The sequence below is a fragment of the Bombus affinis genome, chromosome 8 (assembly GCF_024516045.1).
Source record: "Bombus affinis isolate iyBomAffi1 chromosome 8, iyBomAffi1.2, whole genome shotgun sequence".
NCBI classification, from domain to species: Eukaryota; Metazoa; Arthropoda; class Insecta; order Hymenoptera; family Apidae; genus Bombus; species Bombus affinis.
The window spans coordinates 7,612,205-7,633,327 of NC_066351.1; the positions used below are offsets into that span (position 1 = coordinate 7,612,205).

Below are 21,123 nucleotides of genomic sequence, written 5' to 3' on the forward strand. Positions count from 1 at the left end.
CTTCGAAAGCATTTCCCTATATGACGATTTGATTTTACATAGGTTGCACAAATGGCTCGTGAAGTATTTAGTATATACGTTTTATGTCTATACTGAATGTTTTATATAAAAAAAAAACATGTTTTGAGGTTTCAGTGGTATTGTTGCGAGACACGATTTTCGTGATTAGGGTAGCTTTGGTCAAATTTGCAACGGATCGGGAAATGTATGTAAAAGTTACAGGATACTTACGCTACGATGCTAACGTAACGTTTATTTAGTAAACAATTAATACACAGCGTGAATAGCGCTTTTAAATGTATAACGAATGTTAAAAGTGGTCCCGCTGAATAGCGAGTAGATACATAATGTGCACTTGAATTTTTAAATATCTTCGTGGTCTTTGCGGAATATATTCTTGCGATAAATACAGTAATTTCTGTAGATATTTTCAGAATCATTACAAATTCGATTAATTATAGTCATGATCGTCGTGTCTCATTACACGTATACGTAATAGAAAGAAGTAATAGAAAGTTTCTGTAAGTGTTTGAATACTTTGAGCCACCGTATGTGCATGGAGATGTGAAAAAGAAAATTGATTCGTTGCCTTTCATTCTTACGCTGTATAGGTATTATTCGACGCGAGATTTGATTTTAATCCACGTTAAAAATTATTTTTCACCGTGGGAAGAGAATGTAAATGTGTAACATTACGTTAAACAGCAGTCGAATATACCGAGAAACAAGATTACACAGAAAATATTTTTCTACCATACGTTGGGTTCTATCATACTCATATATATATATATATGAGTGTGTGTTTTCACTGTTTTTTAAAAATAAAAGTGTTTCTTAAATTAAACGATATAATTACCATCGTGACTCTTTTATATTTTTATCATTCCCGAAACAATATGCAGAGCCGTAGCATGATAAATTATTTTGTCATTTAGGAGAAAAATAACGAGAGTTAAAGAGCGACCGTTACAATTTACCGCAATTTACGGTTTGCTTATTTGTTGCACGACACAGAGCCGTTGGTGTAGTAAATTAATTCGATTCCGCAATAATAAGTTCGTTTTACAAAGCACCGACCAGACTAACAAGAGCAGCGGAGCTCATTACGCGGCTATCTCGTCGTCGATCGATCGACTCGACGTACGGCATTGTGTGATTAATGAGTCGCTCGACAAAAGAAAGCACAAATTCCTTGGGCGTCGCTATTCTTTAAGATTTACTAAGAGAAAAATAGAGAATAACGAACGGGGCTCCAATCGAGATACAGACCTTTCGAGAGATAAAAAAAAGTATCTTTATCGCTTAACATTTAACCTGACATAGCTATGTCCAAATAATTTTAACGTATAAAGTAAACGACATTGGGATTTTAATGTCGCCATATGATTCGGAAGAAATATTTTTACGTAGAATAGTTGAGAATGAGAAGAACCTGTCACGTCCAGCCAAAGATATAATTGTTGAGACAAACAGTATTTTGATATCAGTAATATTTTAATTGTATGAAAGACAATATCTTTATATCATGCAGATAGTGAAAAGATACGTATTTAGTCCCAAAGCGAAATTGAAGGATAATTTCGATAACACAGAGTAAGGTAGAGTTACTTGAGTCATCTAAGATTCATCATCTTAAAATTCAATCTTGAATTTTGCATGCAATGACCAAAGCCGTTGTGTATTATGGAGCTTCATTAATCTTTGATATAAAAGCGAAGAAATGAGGAAATGCCGCGTAACTTCAGATTCAGCAAGAGAAAATAACAAAAACGAGAAAACGGTTCGAATAACCCTTTGGCAGGTTTATTTGGCTCGGCGAGGAGATATTATACGTATAAGAACTAAGAAAGTAAATAACAAAATAACTTCCAGAAATAATATAATACACACGCGACTGAATCATAATAGTCAGAATCGCGGATGTTAGCATTAATTGAACCGACTTCTTTTTCCTTAACGACTAGAAGTTATATTCTTGTAAGAAATTATGGCCATCTAGCTATCAAGCATGTTTGTCACGCTACTAATAAAGAATTAAATACCTAGTCTGTTTTCAAATATAGATCGTTTAAGGATCGTTCACAACCGAATTTGCCAAATTACAAGGCGAATTACCTAGCTTATCTCGAATAAGATTAATTTACCTTGCTACGATTAATTAACAACGTACTGAATTTTAAAGCAGCCAGCCTCTGAAAAAAATGGGAAATACGACTTATCGCGTTCTTCCTGTAGTCTTCATTTCCAAACATGGCCCTTCTCATTCCTATTACTGAGAACCTGCCTTGCTCTTTGAAATAAGAAAAAGGAAAAAAAGCGGGGAAAAAATGGAAAAAATGACACGCAACGGTTGCCTTTGGAACGAAAGCCGGCCGTTATCTGATTAATGAACAAATAATTCATTAAACTGCGGATGATATATCTACGGTAAAAGTTCAGTGCACTGGGAAGCTTGGGTGAATAATCAAGCGCCATAATACCTTGACCGCTGGGAAATTGCAAAACGATATTGTTGTAGCTCGATATAGAGTTGCATTCGAAGGGACTTCTTACGATTACATGTAAATTTATTCGCAACACGTAATCCCTAACACTATTACAAATCGTTTCCTGGCGGTTACATAGACGTGGGTTCGCGCGAATCGCGATCTTCACGCACGAGGACCAAGTGCTTTCGTGAAAAGGGAATCAAGAGGTGGGGTAAAGAGGAGGATAAAAAGGTGCTGTATGATGCCGTCGACATACAAGGCGCTTGTACCAATTTGACGAAGCATGATGGATTACACGACGGATCTTATAAAAAGTTTATATCCGAGGAATAAATTATCATAGCATTGTCTCGCCACGAAGACTTTGGGTGCGCCGCGAAGTGTTCTCCTTCGATCGACACGATGTATTTTTCTTTCTTACGTTATCGATAATGTTCCGCCGTGATTAAAAATTCGCTCGGACTTTTGTCGTGAAGCGTATTCTAATTTCGTGGCTTTGGACATGATTTCTGAAATATTAATTTATTTGATGTTACGTTATTTACGGTCGAAAAATTTCGTTGAATAAATTCAATTACGAATAGGATACTTTTAGAAGAGACAGAGAATTAAATTATCTTCCTATTTGATACGATTACTTGTCTTTGTCCTATATTTAATTTAGAAAAGAATTGCTTTTATTTAACATTTTGATCGAAACGTTTTATATTATAGAAATTATATTATAGAAACTATATTATAATATAATTATATTACTAAATTATATTACTAAATATATTATATTATTATTATATTATAGAAACGTTTTGTATTATAGCGAACAAATTTATAGAATGATCCTGTTTAATAGAAAAAGAAAGTAAGTAATAAGCAAGAATTCGATTTATAGTATTCGTTACAATATTATGTTATATAGCAAGCGAAAAAATTCGTTTAAGCTCTACTTCTTTAAGTATAAGTATGATCATAAAAATATGAATTTACATAAACATCCGCAATTATCATGCATTTGGTATTATCTTTAATGAACGTATAGCTGCCTATAGTAATTTAAAGTCCCTTCTAATTTGATTTGCACCATCTATCATGAATAGTTATTTGAAATACAATTAACATTTATTTAGCATATAGACTGTGCGAAATTAAATAAATCTGTTTAAAATAACAACTTTGTAGGACAAGCAGCAAACAATTGGAACGAAGAATAATTCTACTTAATGTCATACATCGCATGTATATAGTGTATTAAAATAGACATATGTAGTACATACATTTCTATTTTGTCATTTGTATTGACTTTCAACTGCCGCATTGAAATTTTGTAATAGGCGTTGAACGTGACCGACCCCGCCTTCTTCAATATACTTACAGACTTATCTCTGCCTTTAATAATTCATCGAATAGAGGAAGCAATCGAAGATAGGTTGAGGTTGAATATCGAACGAAAGCGATCTAATAAGGTATAAAAATTAGAAAATGTCATTTTATCAATCTACACACGCAGACATTCTCTCTCTCTTTTTTTTATTATTCGTGTCATGTTAGTAGGATTTCAACAAATAGTTATTAACAGGTATTTGTATTGTAATATTCATTTCATTATTTTACCTCGACGTAAAAGTTTAATCGTATTTATCTACTTTTCTAATTGCTTTGCCATGGTGTACAAAGCAGAATTGCATAAATATATTTTAACCTATATTGATAATGAAATCTTTTTTTTAATCTGGAGGTCAGAAAAAAGATATTAATATTTATGTCTGCAAGATAATATAATTTATTTTCCTTTTTCTTTTTTTCAAATGATGACTCGTTTTCTCCTTCACTTACAAAGAAGCAGTAAGTTTCGTGTCGGCATTGATTAAGCTGTAAGAAGTGACACTGACCATTGATTCGCTTCGCTAGCCACGGTTCGTGAGATCGCTATTAGAATTTTATCACTATGCAGTGAGATCAGCGAATGAATCTTGCTTTCTCGATGCTTTTACAAAACGTACTGCTACCTGTTGTATGTATAGCTACTGTATACACATAGATATATATATATATAATGAGTTTTTATATAAACATACGTTATATGGTTATATGGTTATATAGTTACAAACTTTTTTATATAAATAAAATTAAGAAAGAACAAATACCTACGCATAATATATCTGAAATAATAATAGTACATAATTTGAAAATATACAATTATTCGGTACTATGAAAATATAATGTGATATATGACTAAGTATGAAGATAACAACTGATAATTTCATGATTCATTAATATAGTAACTGCTTCACCGATAATGTACGTAACATACAGATAATTAAAACGCTTCTAACAATAAGTGTCTGCAAGTATAATTAAATTATTTTCAATATTCCATTAGTACTAAAAATCTTTGTTTTATTCATCATAGTTGATAAAAGCTTAATACGTTTTATCTTGTTCGCAACATACCTGATTTCTAACATTTATTCGAACGATCGACAAATACAGCGAAAGATATAGGTATTAATAAATATCTTAAGTTCCATAGCAAGGACGTTTGATAACGTTACGACGTTTCCTTCGTGTTGATATTCGATAACAGAAAAACAAATCTTATTAGCGTAACAACTCGCTGTAAATATATCGTCATCCATGGTATAATTATAAATTGTATAGGAATTAAAGGATAAGCGGATGGTCAATTGGTGGGAACGTGAAATCGGATGGGGATAGTAGAATCGCGAATGGTGGGGAAACAGCATGGAAAACGTATGCGTGAGTACGTAAAATGGAACATCTGCCACGTGCGCGGGCGGTACACAGTGCGTATTCGTGCGTGGACGACAGAAATCTCAAGGGGGAAGAGATCGTGAAAGCATGGCCGCATCCGCCATGCGTGTGCGCGCATTTAACTATACACGCGTACCTATATACTCTTTTCTTCTATTTCAATAGAAATAAATATTTTACTTGCATAAAAAAAATATATAAATATTTTAAGATTCATTAAAAAATGAATAATTGGCGCGTCAATAAATTTGTTCAACGCTCTGCAAACTTGCACGAAGCATGCTGCTATGGGTAATACGTATAACGTATCTTATAAAAGCCTACATAATACTTAGCTATCGCGTCATCTTTAATTCTGAACGACGAACGTGTTTATCTTGATACAATGGATATATTCATTTCTGTATTGTACATTTATATAGCATAGGCGCTCGGTTTTTTATATTATCCATACATAGTTTTTCGTCGCAATAAAATTAGCAAGAAGCATTGAGAACGATCGAATGCAATTTATTCCCAGTGTTGTATTAATTTCCGCTTCGATTCGTCACGAGCGCTCACAAAGAGAGAAAAAAATAATATCCGACTGGCTCGATGCGTAGCAACAACCGTGACTAATTTCATCGAAAGTGGATACGGAATTGAGAACGGACCCTTCGTGAACCACCTATTCCGCAAGCATATAAAATACAAAAATTATTAAGTTTCCTTCCATAATAAAAAGACAATATTTACTTATATCGTTATTAACGAGATTAGATAGAGTTATATGAATCTTGGTGAGACTCGGACATTTTTAAGTTCCACCTTGAACTTCACGCGTAATAATCAAACTTGCGTAGGTATATTACGCGATTTGACGTTTACCTGTTAGGTTATTCATCGTATATCGATATAATAAGAAAAGCTTGATACATATTAATATAGTGACGAAGAAATTGAAAAGTGTTATATACTTTGGGTTCAGCAAGAAAAGAATTAACAACGAGAAAATGAAAAGGGGAGATTTCTTATATCAGATGTTCAAGGATTTCGTACTTCGAATATAAATTCGATATAATAATAGTATAAATAGCAATATAATAATATAAATTCGAATATAATGTAACTCGACTATATTATCAGCCAGATATTTCACGAATTCGAAATTTTTCGCAATAAACATCGGCATACTGTATTTAATTTCTCTTGTGAAATTTGAAAGAAAATGGTGGAATCCTTGGAAGCGATCCAAGTCGCTGGTAAATCCCAAGAGGGAATCAATATTTGGAGTCGTACGTGTTCCGCCATGTTAGTTCGGCTATTTCAGTGAGAAACCCCCATGGAGGACGGTGTTTGGGGGGCAGCTGGATGGCGAGGTATGTATGGGGTTATAGGGATACTCGGAGCCATGACTTGCTGTATCCACCCCTATAACACGAGCACGCATCATTACTCATATCGTGGCTCGTTGCACGCCACGGATTCAGAACGAATTCGGGAGGGCACTTCCAGGAAGCTTAGGGATGAAAATATACAACAATAGATGTGACGTATTGAAAAAAAGCTGTATCTTCCTGCGTAAATATATCTTTCTACGCGAGTTGTATTTGAATTTGTATTTGAATTTGAAGCGCAGAGTTATGTCGACGAACGCGTATCGATGGAAAATAACAAGATCGTAAATTAAATCGTTACTTGGCGACATTAATCACTGTAGTCGTGTTTACGATTCTGATGCATTTTATTAAAAGTATTTTGAATATCGGCTTGCAAGAATCATTCGTCAATTAATACGCTTACATTTCTTTATACGCAGATATCGTATTTATACTTACTATTTATTACTTTATATCGTATCATAGATAAGTTCATTTTTCGTTGAATTTTTGTATTTTAATGCCACTTTATGACTAAAGAATAGAAATTTTATTATTGAAAAAAGGAATAATTATGTAGTGTAACAGTGGCGATAGTTGAAACGACAAACGTACTAAATAAATCCTTTTAAGTAAAAAATTTTAATTAATTCGAAATTAATAATTGTTACTAATTGTTGGTAAAGTTTTAATCGAAATTAGGGTTTATTTTATTGGGGTTTGCTGAATTTACGTTAGGTTTTAGTTGAAATTATGATTTAGGTAGATGCAAAGATTTCTATTTAACGTAATAGAGATATCTGTCGATGTCCAAGGCAAAAGAATTACATTAAGCCGGAAGCCACTATATTTAGCTGTATTTAACTCGCGTTAGCTTTCCCACCTTAGATTAAATATGGCGACTCCATCCGGAGCCAGCGACAGTTAAACAGGCTATAATTCTATCTCCTTCAGTGAGATCTCTTCTTTTTGACAAAAGACTGTCTCTTTCGTCGACTGTACGCCAGAAATATTTCAATCGATGGATTAAAACATTAATATAAAAGTTGTGCTAAAGCATCCGAGTCAGAATAAGACGACAGTTGCCGGTAGCGTTGAAAAGTTAGGTCGGTGGTGTCTCCTCCGCCCCTTTTTTTTACCTTTTCAAAGATCTCGTGTCGCTACAATAGAGCTTTTCTATGAACTGTAAAAGTTTTTACCTGGTCCGCATTGCTTCTACGATTTCCTTAGATATGTTTTTGCAAATCATCCCTGTTCCATAAGCAGCGAGCGTATCCAAAGATTCGTTAAGATTTTCATTGTTGGGCCTTACTTTTAGTCAGATATGAAAGTCGTTATTAATTGTTTTGTCAAATTGTACGTATTTCTTTTTTCTTTTTTCTTTTTAGTTCTGTGTCAATTCATTTTTCTTAGACATTGCCTAAATTATAACAATTTATTTAAGGTATCCATTGAAAATCAAACGATTTCTGAATTTTGTAATTTAATAAGATAAAACGTTTGGAAAATTTAATATAAAAAAGATAAAATTATTGCAGATTTTAAAGGTGATTGGTTTGGTTTTCCAATTTTCTCGCATCGGATATATCGTAAATTATCATTGAACGCGCGGTAGATAAGTATATTTGAATTTGCTATAAAAGATTAGTTTTATAACAGATAATACGCAATTTCCGTCGGATAATCGCAACAATTAGTAATTTTACAAAATCAGTAAATGCATCTGTTTCTCAGAATTGATTACAAAATGGATTATCCAATATAGGAAATGTCATTTATACTTTACGTTCGCGATCCAAGGAACAAAAATACAAATTGTAGAATAGAGAAAAATGCAAATCCAAACATTAAATAAGAGGTAGCCAAGGCATAAGGTAAGCTTTTGGCCGAGAATTCTGTTGATTTAGGATAGATATGTATCAGACTAGGTTGGTTAAGGTCGACCTGTCACTTCAAGTACCATTAGCCCTTTCTAGACAGTCTCTCTTCAGTCAACCTTCAACCTGTCATTATTGCATCAAGCCATTTTTCCAACTGACTCTCATGAGAAATTCCTTTTAAAAGTGAAACGAAGATCTTGTGATCTAAAGAAAATTATTCTAACATCTCTAAAAACTTAGATCTCGCGTCAATTTTGTTCGTTGCTTCGCAAACGTTCTTCAAGATCTTCAATCAAATCTAAAAAGCATAAAAATGAATCGTGATTGAAAATAATTGTAGTTAATTGAAGCATATAGTGAGGACCACTTGCTCGTACTGAGAAAAATATATTTGTGACACTTGAAGTAGCATAAATGAGGCCTCCAAACGCAATTTTCTTGTTCTTGATTTTCATCTTGTTTCGAGCCATAGAACTTGCCTGATTTCGTTCATATCACGAATTTAGGACCACCGTGTATAAGTAGCGCACGAAGCTAGCGATCGACTAATTCAAAATATGTTTTGTCATGGAATAGGTCACTGTGCCACTGCATCTCGAGAGAGAATTCGTGCATCATGACAACTTGCAACACGTCGAAGGTTCAACAAAATCTTGTTTTCGGGAACGAGACGTCTCTTTTAGGGCATCGTTGTAAGGAAAAGTGGTAACGGGTACAAGTCAATTTCATTTAAACATCTTTTCAAACAGAGATTTCCAGTCACCATGATCTTTTCCTTTTCTCGAAAGCTTAGTTTTACGCTTGTGGTGCTAACCTAACTCGTACGCTAACAAATAAATCGCTTCGATATGTTTCTGTTCCATGGAAATAAGGGACGAAGACGCGTCACTGAGCTTCTTAAACTCTGAATTTCCAAGATGTCAAGATCAAGATCAAGATCCTCGCAACCTGCATCTTGCAATATCACCGCGCCAAATTTCATACATTATCCAGACAAGATCATACCTCGTTTACAAAGAAGGATCTCGTGATACGTCAACCGTGTATACTTTGTAAATTATATATAATTAATCGGATAATTTATTGCGTGTTGAGCGAATTGAAATAAAATCTGCTATTCGAGCGTTATGGCATCACGTTCCAGTTTCCGTGCGAACAACTTTGCTATTACGTTATTTTGGAACGAGCAAAACGGATAGGGGAAGGAGGGAGGAACGGATACGGAAGCAAATACGATCAGAGAAGAAGTTTTCGAATGTCGAAACGAGAAAAATGCACCGCCTAAGCATGACTGGGCTACCGTTGCTCTCGTGAACGCGTGGCCAACGAAAAGTGCAAGCTAAACATGAAGAGCGAACGTCATAGTATGAGGTGGCAACAATGCTCATTGACGGCAGAACTTGACATCCAGAATGACTGGTGTGTACGAGGGTGTTAACTAGGTCTCTGACCCCGTTTACAGAATCCTTTGCTATTGCCTGGCTATACATTACGGCTCAATGTTGGTTAAATACAGGATTCCATTGCTATTAAAACATTAGGCTCGCGTGGTCATAAAAATACGATATACAATGGCTACAAAGATTATTGGTACAGTCTTATTTTCCAATGAAATACTTCTTTTTACCAGGCTCTATAGTGACAGATAAAGAAAAGGTAGAAATCGATACACTATGAATTTTAGTAATTTGCTTTATCTTCTTACCTTCAGTTATTAGCGACTACTTGCCAGTTAATTACTTTGAAACACAGTTTGGCATATGGTTTAGATAAGATTTCTGAGATGTATATCGTTGACGAACGAAATTTAGCAACCTTCGTATCAAAAGATTTTTACCATATCGGTAACAGTCGTCTATTTTGTGGTGTACGGTGAATAAAGGAGTATTTATACGACACTGTATTTAAACACTATTGTATTTATGTATTAGTTAATGCGATCCAATTATAATAGATCTCGTATCATTTAATGATATTTACCTTCATATGGTTACAAAAACTTCAAATACTTCTGCGTAATATTTACACTGAACACCGTAAAAGAAGTAATTTATGAAGAACGTCGAAGAGCTATGTACACAGGTGCAACTTAAATAATCAAGTAGATGCAATTAATTGATACAACATCACGTGAGATGTGGTTTTTATGTATCAGTGATATAGGAAAGCCTGTCAGTGAATCGGATATGGTAAACATTATTTTATGCGTATTATGTAAGTTGTGGAAAAAAAAGGGAGCAAGTATAAAAAAACATTAGCGTCTGGTTACATAAATACACAGTGTAAAAAGTGATAGGACGTTACGAGTTTACACGTAATAGGAAAATTTAGATTACCTAGTAGTTTAATTTCGATTTGAAGAAATCAAAGTTCTCTCGAAACTTTACAACGTACAACGTTTTAATATCTTGTGCAACAGCCCATACTTAATCATAACATATTAATATTATGCAAATGGTTTCTGTAAGTTGATAACCTTTTTCGTCATATCACTGCCACATACGCAGATACATACATCCATAAATAATGTCCCAGATTGCAGGAACTTCTCAGCTCTTTTTTAGTACACGAATCCAAAAATAGTGCGTGTTACATATTTACATTTACATTTAATAATAATTTACATTTTTACCTCATTATTAAACGTATAAAATACGTTATTTACTATACGTATAAGTCATTAAATTGTAGAAGAGGAAGTTACTATCTCTAACTCATTCAAAATGTTTGTACGATCTGATGAGGCATTATACGTACAAATACTTTACACGAAAAAATGTTACGTTACGATATCGATAAATATAAATAGAATATTAGAGAAGACGGTACTTAGTAGTATCCCGTTTTCCTTCTTATTTTAATTTAGAACGTCTTAGAATAGATTTAAAAAAGGAAACGAATAATTTCAGGCAATTCTATGTAAAATAAAAATATCGATACTGTTTAAAAAAGGAGTGTATTATATTTTTCTCACTTTCTAATTTCCGAAATACTGTTGATAATTTACAGAAATTGGATCTATATCGTGTCGCTGCGTACTCATTTCACAAAGAAACGAAAGAAAAAGTTAAAAACCAGGATCGTATCTATCAGTACGTATTGCGGAGACGGACCGCGATGTTGGAAAAGCACAAGTTCATGCAGCCACTATTATTTATCGTATACAGAGGATGTCCTAGACTTGGTTCCTCCGTGAACGTTCCAGAAGATCGAGCACGCATTGTTACGTTATACTTTTGTCGGTGATCGCATTTCGCTTATACAGAATAGTTCGCCATGGGCTACAATGATTTGCACTTATTGATTAATAAATCAATGCTCCGAAATTCTAGTTACCACTCGTATGTAGTCAATCTTTCTCTTTGACTTTTCCAAACCAAAGTACGATACTCCACCATAGATTATACGCTTAATTAAGAATATCTTTTTAATATTTCGTACAATTGACACGCTTAAAAAATACCCATAGAAAATAGATTAAGAAAGACGAGATCATCCTTTCAGTATATTCGTATAGAAACAAGGTAAATGCACTTAAATTGTAAAACTATAAGGCAGCGTAAGATATCGAGAAAATAACAAATAAATAACAGCTATCATAACAATTACATGGTAATTACTTTTTCTTAAACAACAGATAACCATATCAACTCTTGAGCATGAATTATAAATTCATCGTTGCGGGCAAAACGTTTTTATATTTAGTAACGATCGAAGGAAGGATTTGTTCCAAAAATTTCATTTCAGGATACTACTTTTACGTAACATGTAATATATGCGGCATTGGTAGTGAGGCCGTGTCGATGGTAATTAGGAAATTAATCTGATACGTCCCGCGCGCGCGAGACAGAGTTCGAATAAGAGTGACGACACAGGAATAAAGGGTATCGATAGAACAGGCATTTGACAGGATTTAGATACCATCTTAACAGCAGTGGTTTACAGCCTTTATCATCTGTCGAGTCCAACCTACTGGTTGGCACTGGGAATCGCTAGTCACCGTCAGACACCAGTAAAATATATTTATATCAATGCATAAGAATCTGGTTTTAAGTCCGACTGCGCTATTTACATTTATGCAAAAGATGATGATATTTAATAAACGAGAAATTTGGAATCTGTGCTACGTATAATTTTAATAAAATGATATGATTTCAGGATATAAAAAGATAAATTTCTCCGATCACTGTAAGAATATATAATAAGAAGATTATATCTTACTTAGATTTATGTATATAAGGCGAATATAAAAAATGTTTACACACATTTGTTAAATTTTCCATCTGTTTGTCATTCCGCACATAGAAAAATTATCTATATATAATTTAAAAAATCCTTCGTCACAAAATTCTCGTGTTTGTAGGAGCTTTAATGCTACTAAAATCGTAATTAAAATGCAAAAGTGCAGGAAAATAGATAATATCAAAATTACGCAGACACTGTGCAGATGCTTGATAAACAGTAATAACTACAATTTTCTACTTTGACAATTACACAGCTTGGTTTGTATGCGAGCACGAGCGTACTCGCGCCTGGTCTGGTCAACGATGTCTTAATGTACTTGAATCTAAGAATAAGTGCTCTACGGACTACAAATATCATCTCCTTTCACTATATGTTCATAAATATTTGTTTAATATACACATAAATAGACTGGGGGTTTTATACATATGAGGAAAGATTGTTGAGAGAAAAATACAAAAATATGCAAAATGTATATAACATACAAAACTGTAGTAACTAAATACCTACAAACGTGTACTATCTCTTTTCACTGCATAATTCTAAATATTTAATCAATATATTCACTATATGATATGTAATATGATACAATACAAGACAGAAGTTTGACAAATATTTATCCAAAATACCCGTATCAGAAACATTTAACGTAATCAGCAATACTACGACTACTATTTAATTATGATATACATAAACAAAAGTTCACACATACGTATTTATCAGAGACGGATGATGAATCGTTAAATTGATCTCGAATTTCCACAAAACATGGAAACAAATTTTTACAAAAAATTGTGTAAGGGAAAAATACCATGAAACGCGATAAACAATACTATAACGACTATAGCACTGCAATATACTCGAGCAGAAGTTGAAACATACATATTTCTGCAAAATAGCCGTATCAGAGACGGAAGATGAATGGTTAAACCGATCACAGAGTTCCATAAGACATGGAAAAAAGATTTTGCAAGAAACATACCATTCGACGTAATAAACAATACTACGACGACTATATAATTATGATATACATAAACAAAAGTTCACACATACATATTCATCAGAGATGAAAGATGAATCGTTAAATCGATCTCAGAGTTCCATAAAGTATGGAAAAAATTTTTTCCAAGAAGTTTTGTAAGGGAAAAATACCATTAAACGCGATAAACAATACTATAACGACTATAGCACTGCAATATACACGAGTAGAAGTTGAAACATACATATGTCTGTAAAATAGCCATATCAGAAACGAAGGATGAACTGTTAAACCAATCTTAGAGTTCTATACAACATGGAAAAAATTTTCCAAGAACTTTTGTAATGGAAAAATACCATTAAACGCGATAAACAATACTATAACAACTATAGCACTGCAATATACACGAGCAAAAGTTGAAACATACATATTTCTGCAAAATAGTCGTATCAGAGTCGGAAGATGAATCATTAAATCGATCTTCGAGTTTCGTCAGACGTCGATACAGATTTTTGCAAGGGTAAAAGTCGAAGGACAATGACTCGGGGCTATGTCCTAGTAGGATGCACCCCTGGTTAAAGCTCGTATACGCGGCACCGTCGACCGATCAAGACTCGGTATACGCTCCCTGATCACAGTGGGGAGTCGGAGAATGGCATTATGGGTAGAGACCTTCCCTCCCTTCTCTCCAGACCTCCAGCGCGCATTGTCTGGCAGCCATATTGGAATAACAGCCAACCCCGTCGTGATTGGTCCGTTTTTTAACGGAGAACCCGTCGCTTGGCACAATACTTGTTCCTGGCCATGGTTAGGCAATGCCTCGCTACGCGATAGACTATCAGTCGACTCCATGCTGTGCCTGCATCAAAATCATCTGCCAGTGCCGGCTGTTATGATTCTCCTCGAGGTCGTATCGACGAGGTATCATGCAGGAATCACGATGATCGCGTCACCATGAAAGGAAATTCCCTCGGAAAGTCGAATTTTTCGAGTTTCTCTGGATTTCCATCGTTAATGCGCGTTCGCTATATCGATGAGACTTGCCAGGTCGTAGCTAACTTTACTGGGACGTACTACTGCGAATAATCGTTCCTCTCATTTCGAGGTCCCAGAAATTTCAGTAGAATAAGCGCAGATAAGAAACGATTCTACGGGAAAGTGTATACGAGCGATGTGAAGTGCTACAGGTTTTGTCCGAACAGTGATTGGGTCGTTGCTGCTTCTACTTTAGGGTCCTATGAGTTGTTTGCATCGAGTGACGTGAACAGTGTACAAGTTCTATCTCTGAGGTACGATTTCATTAATTTTGCGGCTACGGACACGAATGTGACTTTGCAAAACTGTGATGCACTGTGATCGTTTCGTGTTAGTCGCATTGTGGATTACCTGTTTTATGGATTATACTCCTTGAGGTATGTCGATATAGGGAAAGAATTATATTATTAACGTACCTTCGATAATGTCAAATTGCTGTTCGTTGTATGTACACCCGTTTACTCGTAGTAATTGTTTATAATAATTATGATGTAATTTCATAATAAATGCCTCGAGCAAGATTCATTGTACTATATTGTTTATAGGATTTCATTCAATAATAATGGCGCTTTTAACATCGTTTTTGTATCTTTGTTTAAGTCATTGCTCTTTCATTGTACGTTTCAAGTAGTTTCTCGATACTTCGTGGTTGCGACGGCTGCAGCCGCGTGGGTATAACAAATAATAAGTAACAGGGATTCGATAGGCAATAAATAATCTGAACTTCTGGAACTACAACGAAATTGAAATTTCCATAGAAATTTTATCCTATTCTTGGATCATAAGGACTTAAAGGATCATTTTGAAAGTTAGAATTTTCAATACTGTCTAATATTTGAAGTGGACATTCGTTTGTTAAAAATTACCCGGCGATAGTGCGAAAATAATATAAAAATTTGATGGATATATACAATTTAGATTCCAAGTAGAGAACACGATACTATCTTGAAAAATATCGCTGAAATATTCGGGCGCGTTGGAAGCCAATCAAAAGTTTGCGCAATGAATGATCGTATCAATTCGAAATCAAATTAAAATCTGAACGCATTGCCAATTTCATATTGCAATTGTATGCTTTGTGTAACTTTTTGTGCAACTCTCGTGTCACTGTCAGACTCTTATACTTTCATATATCTAATAACATATACATACACATTACAGTTTTATTTCGCTCAAACGTAGGAAATTTGTCAACGATAAAACAACGAAAGTAGTAAAGTTAAAGGAACAGAAATATTTTTCTATATCCTGTACGAAGTAATCGCAAATATTTCTTTCGAATCAAAAATTAATGTTACGTTACAACAAAAATCCTACCCAAGAAGAATGTGAAAGACAAGGAACTCTAACCATTCCTAACGTTGAGACTCCGATTCTACATTCGGTATGGTTGTTCGGTCGATACGTTCCGGTAAACGTTGCTCGATAAGCATCGATGACACCGGTCAACGACAACAATTAATGATCTAGCAAGAATCAATGGACGTGATTATAAGTTAGGCTATTTATAGTGGCACCAGGTGACGTACAGGGCACGTTGCATGCCTATTCGCGCGTCTACTAAGCAAACGGGAAAATGAGACGTCAAATGGAATTGGAAGCGTGTCGGTATCGGTCATTGGCACCCTTTTGTCAAGGCCTGCAAATAAGATTTGTCCCTGATATATTTATCATCCACAAGGGTAAGGATAATCGTGCTAGCGCATTCGTATCGTAGAATTCTTTTCGCCTTTCTGGCATTGAAACATTCGTGCACGAGTCTCTAGGAAGTGGATGCGGCATTAGAGGCACGAACACTGGCGGCGTGGTACCTTTTCGACGCTTCGGCCCAAAGGGCCATTGGTCGAAAAATTTTGTCGAGTAATGCAGGAATTATTATCCGAAAAAGGGGCGATGGTGCAGGGGTGCTATGGAAGAAAAAGAAAATGGTCGTTAGGCGCGCGCGAAATGTGAGAAATGATCTGTCGACGTTCCCGTGGCCGTGGAAAAAGCCGACCGCGAGTTCAAAGAAGCCGTAGAATCGAAGAAGACTGAGAACCGCGCCATTAGACGCACCGTGATCCAGCGAATTCGCTCTTGCGTTGGATTTAAACAGGAAAAGATTCGTTCCCCAGAGACATCTCGTTCTTTCGCTCTTCTTTTGCCTTCTAGTCGGGTTTCTACCCGGGTTTCCATAAAAATATGTATAGACTGCGACCCGCAAAAGTATTTGTACATTTACCATGGACAGATTCTAGATGTGTACATTCTGTGTGTTATATAAAACATTTTCGAATTTTATTAGCTGTGTAGCAGGACACGATTATCATGCGACGACATGTTTATGCTGGTAAAATTTGAAAATTTAAATCGAAAAAAGTACGTATACATTAGGTTGTCCGAAAAGTTTCTTTCGTTTCATAAGTTGATAATAGATGAACAACAATTTCTGTTTTATATTATTTTATTGAATTAGGTATGATCAATTTCGTTCCATTTCTATCATTATGTTCGCGAATAATTCAATAAACTAAAATAGAAGAAAAAATATTGTACGTCTATTATTTCCTTATAAAACGAAAGTAACATTTTGGACAAACTAATGGAAGAATATATATTTATCGCGAACGTGTATATAGTAAAGTCTTAGCGTAGAACTTATGGAATTTGATTATCAAAAAGTTAGTTCTACATAAATTGCATCAATGAATAAGATTAGTTCCTTTTATGGTTTTTATTTGTCTCATAACTGTACTACATATAAGCTTGATGACTAGGAAAGTAGACCATAACAAAATGTAACTGGAAGTCCGTTCCAGCACAGAGGGGAAGGATACTGAAAAAAACAAATGATAAAATAATATTACATTTGTTAAGAATATATTAAATCTCTTTGAATGGATGCTTCATGCAGCTATTTACAAAGATATTTTTGACATTCGCCACAGAACATTTTTATGGCTATAATATATAGCTTATGCAATACTTTTTTAAATTTGTGATAGCACTATAATAAAACACAGTTGTCGTGATTACATTCTGATAAGGTTTCAAAGGAATCCAGGTACATAATAATTATAAGATATTTATTGCGAACATAAATTGAACAAAAAATTAGTATATACAGCAGTCATCTTAAAAATATAACAAGTGTCCTTTAAATATTCGAGGCTTGTAAATGCAATGAATAAATTGTGTATCTAAATACTTTTGCGACCTCAATGAATGTATATACTATTTCTACTAAATATATTGTAGCTTTTAGGTACATTTTCAGATTTCATTCAAGATCATGATAATCATAGAGTCTCGTTATACAAGCGAATGTTTCGTGTAACACGCATAATATATTGTATGTACAAAAGGATTCAACAAGTATGAAATATTTTCATACGTTACCGTATAGCATCTTAAAATATTTTCCAATGAAACATTTTGTTTACTTCTGAAATGTCGACAGTTTCATAGCTCATCAATCTCGTTTACAACTTTCTTAATAGAAAAGAAACGAAACAACTTCTACGTTTTATTATCTATTTAGATATTTCATTCGAAGCTTGACATTGCACTTTACTTTTACAAATGATCATGAAATAAAAACTAAATAACTTGTAAACAAATAAATTACATTTCAATTCAATTTCTCCTAAATAATGAAATCATTATCGTTATTATTATTATTATTATCATCATCATCTTCATTCGTTAATGCCTCTAAGACGTTCAGTTTTCATAAATAAAACTCAAGAATTATCTTCCTCCGAACACATACGTGGTTATCTTATGCTTTCTTCAAATTTGAAAAAAAAATGGAGCACAGTCTGTTGAGGAGAATGCTCGGAGTTCCCAAATTATAGGTGGCCATTATTGTGCGGTCTGGCACGCATTTGGGCCAGACAATGGCCGCCACTACTCGTTAATGTAATAGCCATCCCAAGCTGGGATCTTCCTTCTTCGCAGATACCGTACTCATGACCAGCAGAAGAACGAAAAGCCTCTTCTTCTTTTGCCGACCCGCCTGTCGTTCGGCTCTGACCTGTCCGTATTCGAGCAGCCTTCGAAGAATTATTATTTTATGAGATTATTATCTCTAATAACATCAGCTCGCAAGGAAAAAAGGAAAAGACCTCTCTCTACTGTCGAAAATTTCTCACTCCGTCTCTTAACTTCTTTTTTCCTGTGCACGCCAAAACGAGACTAATTAGCGGAAAGAGCGAAGCTTTGCGCCATTGGTAAAGTTGCGATCGATTTGTCGTATACCCTACCAATAATCTGTATGCCAAGTTATTATCTCGATACAGGTGTCACGTATCGTTGAAATTTAGTCCTCTTATCCGTTTTAGATAAATTACGAAACAACAGCGAAGAGTCACTTTGAAGATTCGCTCTTTGCTTTTAATTAACGTAGCCATGTCTTTGTTACGTGATATGTGGAACATAAAAATTACCGCGGATTACCTCGTTTTACTTTGCGAGTAATTGTTCGTCGGAAATTCCTTCTGCAGGTAGATTGTCTTTGACTGTTCAGATTATTATTCAATCCGTTGACGGTCGTGTATATAGCAATTAATTTATTACCGTACGGTATCACACATCTAAATTCATCGCATAGTTCCTTTCATCGTCGTACTCTTTCATTCTCGTATTCTCATAGTTAAACAACGGGCACGAGCGTCGAGGAATTAAGTATCTAATGGTTTGTCAGGATTATCTCATTTTGTCGCAACTATTCTAATACTTATGAATACGGCTGTATGTATGACGTTTTGAAGAGACTACATGCGATATCCCACACGCATCATCATATTAGAAGCTAAAAAATATTGACAACGTCGAACCCTAATTTCGATCGCTTACTACGCAAATACTACGTGTGTTCGCTTTCAGCGCTCTTCGAGAGAAACAACTTTAAAAATTCGAAAAAATGCTACTTTATAAATAAATAAATACTTTTTACATTGTATTTATCATCGTCGATGCTATCATAAAATTTGGTTGCAAATCCTGCATTGATCCTTTTCAACCACATAAATCGACGAAGATGGATCATGGTTCTTAAAAATATCTCTATCAGATACAATAAACAAAAATATTATTTTTCACAAATTTACGAAATAAATATAAGTGTAATTTTTACGCGTCGTGTAAAGGACAAGGCGAAGGACTCTATCAGTTGTATATGAAAACTCAAATTTGACGAAAAGTGGACGTACAATATTTGCGTAGTGAAGCATCGATTCGAAGAACAGGCTCTTCAGAAATTTGTACGCATTGTAGATGGTGCGTTGCGCGTTTTGAAGAGCGACGGTAAGGTAAATGTAGACTGAGATCGCGTTCGGAGCGTGCGTAAGGGATGAAGTAGGGTAGAACCGGGTCGCGCGATTGGCCGTGGGGCGGGAACATTTGGGGGTTGTTCAAACCAGCAGGTGGATCTTCAACAACACCCCTTTGTCCCTCAATTAGTTACGTTTTTTTCCTTTCCTGTCCCTCCTCCGAAATTTTACCTGTCCGTCGGCTACAGTCAGTTTTCGAGTGCTACGCCTTCAGACGAATCGAGTTTTAGTCGAGTCACAGTGAATCCGGTTTGCTCAAATCCTCCTAGAACCATTTTTATGTATAATCTTTTTTTTAAACATGTTCCAACGCCCAATCGCCAAATGAATATAACGCATCGTAGATTTTTTTCGTGGAAATATTACGTTTCTAGAATTTGTACAGGTTTGAATCTATGCGTCGATTCGTACATGTAACACCGATTTACCGATATTCATTTGTACATGTAATAACGATGTATCGATGATCGTGTAAAGTATTGATTCTGATGAAATATTTTCAATAATATTAAGATGTAATGATAATAAGACGTATGAACTCTGAAGCATTTTTTACGTCAGATAATCATGGTGTTTTCACGAGTGATTTATTTAGTGAATTTTATATGAAGAATGTGAAGGATACTATGTGAAAGGAATTTTATTATGTGATATGATAGTGCAACGAATTAAACATTTGAACTAAACGTACGTGATCTGGCAAACATCTTTTGCTGCGTTTAAAATCTGTGACAAATCTTTTAATCGTCTTATTATGTTAAAAAAAGATAGTGATACAAGTTTTAAATATTGAACCATGGATTGGAATTCAGCATACAAAGTAATATATATTTTTATATACTCTATTCGTATACGACAGATTGAAAATTATAGTGGTGTAAGGCAAGGTTTTGAAAATTCAGTTTCAATTCTTAGAATCGTCGTTTCTATAGTTTCGCAATTAATTAAGCTATCCATTTATAACTTTGTTTTCCGTCGATACATTTTACGGCTTGAAAAAATATACTGAACCTTTGACAACGATACGCCGTTTCGCGAAAGATAGCAGCAAACCGATTT

General features: G+C 34.6%; 1 protein-coding gene across 5 annotated transcripts in view; it reads left to right on the forward strand.

Moving 5' to 3' along the window:
* The window catches only part of LOC126919852 (segmentation protein cap'n'collar), a 111,464-nt gene that overhangs the window by 46,002 nt on the left and 44,339 nt on the right, over window positions 1-21,123 (forward strand). The window lies entirely within an intron of this gene.